A 1,605-nucleotide genomic window follows, 5' to 3' on the forward strand; every position below is an offset into this window, starting at 1 on the left:
CCCATAGCCCCCCCATACCCCCCTAGCACCCCTCCGTACCCCCCCGGTACTGTCCTGCCCCCCTCGGTCCCTCTGTGCCCAACGGGACCCCCAGGGTGCCCCCCCCTGCAGCCCCCATATGCTGGGGTGCCCCCTCTCATCCCCCCTGGGCTGGACAAGAAGGCAGCGAAGAAGATGAAGAAGAGGATGAAGAAGGCTCAAAAGAGGCACAAGGTGATGGGGGGACACGCACAGGGTTTTGGGGGGGGACACATTTTGAGGTCACCCCCCCCAGTGCTCACTGTGTCCTGTTGTCCTGCAGCGCTCTTTGTCCTCCTCCTCTTCCTCCTCCTCCTCCTCCTCCAGCAGCGACTCCGACTGATGGCGGTGCCACCCATGTCCTGGGGCCACCTGGGGGCCAACCGTGTCCTCCTGTGGCCCCCCCACGTGCTGTGACCACCTGTGGAACCACCCATGAGCACCTCCTGGAGTCTCAGGACCACCCAAGACCACCCGTGACCACATGGACCACCTGGGACCACCCCGACCACCCCATATCCATGTAGGACCTCCTGTGACCACCCCATATCCACCACTGACCCCCGTGCGCACCGGGTGTCCCCATGTTCCTTCACCCCAATGGGGCCGTGTGTGTGTGCTGAGGGGGTCTTTTGGCTTCAGTGTGTGTCAGCATATTATGGGATGGTCCCATTGGATTCTGTAGGATCCCATTGGGTTCTGTGGGGTGCTGTGGGTCTGGTGGGTTCCATGGTGTCACAGCTGCTGGGGTTGCTGCTGCTGCCTCCAAATAAAACCCTGAGACCCCCACAGTCTGTGTGAGAGCCTCCTTTGCGTTGTGTGGGGCAAACTCCACTGGGGAGGGGTCACTCCTAACCCTAATGCCGCATTGCCCCCATCGCTCTCCCCATCCCCACCCCTTCCAGTCCCCCTTTGTCCCAGCCCCCACCGCCCCCCTCAATCTCCCGTTTCCCCTCATCGCCCACTGCCATCCCTCAGTCCTCCCGGCCGCCAGGGGCGCTGCGTGCAGACGGCGGCGCTCTGCCCGCCCTCCTCTCTGTGGCGCGCGCTGAGGCCGGAGGGCGGAACGAGGGAGGAGGGGGCGGAGCGCTGCCGCTCTGTCCCCGCCCCGCCGCGCCTCGCTGGTGCGCGCCGTCCGTTTCCGGGTCGGGGCGGTTGTAAATCGGCCGCTCCCGCCGCCCCCGCCCAGACCCGCCGCGGCCGCCGCAGCAGGAGCAGCCGCCGCCTCCTCCCGTCGCCGCCATCCCGCCCGCCCCGGCGCGCTCCCTCTCCCCCCCCACCTCCCTCCCCTCCTCCCCGCCCTCCCTCCTCCCGCTCCGCCCGGAGCGCCCTCATCCCGCCGCCGCCGTTACCGGCGCCGCTCCAGGTAGGCCCGACCTCCGCCCCCCACCCCCATCACCCCCCGCTTTCCTTTTACTCGCTCCCCGCGCGCCATCCGCCGCCCTCTTCCACCCCAACCGCGAAGCCGCGGCCTTGCGTAGCGCCGCCGTCCCGCCCTGCGCCGCCTGCCGCCGGCCGCGCCCTCACGCCAGCCCGAGGCCTAAGCGCGGCCTACTGCGGCCTAGGCCGCGGCCTGCGCACCGCGCC

The 1,605-nt window shown here is 69.1% G+C and overlaps 1 long non-coding RNA gene across 1 annotated transcript; it reads left to right on the plus strand.

Moving 5' to 3' along the window:
* Window positions 1-6: 6 nt before the first annotated feature.
* On the plus strand, window positions 7-809 carry LOC122193541. Its single transcript, XR_006182932.1, has 2 exons — window positions 7-213; window positions 302-809. It is a non-coding gene; the product is annotated as an uncharacterized LOC122193541 (long non-coding RNA).
* Window positions 810-1,605: the final 796 nt, after the last annotated feature.

This window comes from Lagopus leucura, unplaced genomic scaffold (assembly GCF_019238085.1).
Source record: "Lagopus leucura isolate 7727_CA_CO unplaced genomic scaffold, USGS_WTPT01 32082-0_obj-0_obj, whole genome shotgun sequence".
Lineage (NCBI taxonomy): Eukaryota > Metazoa > Chordata > Aves > Galliformes > Phasianidae > Lagopus > Lagopus leucura.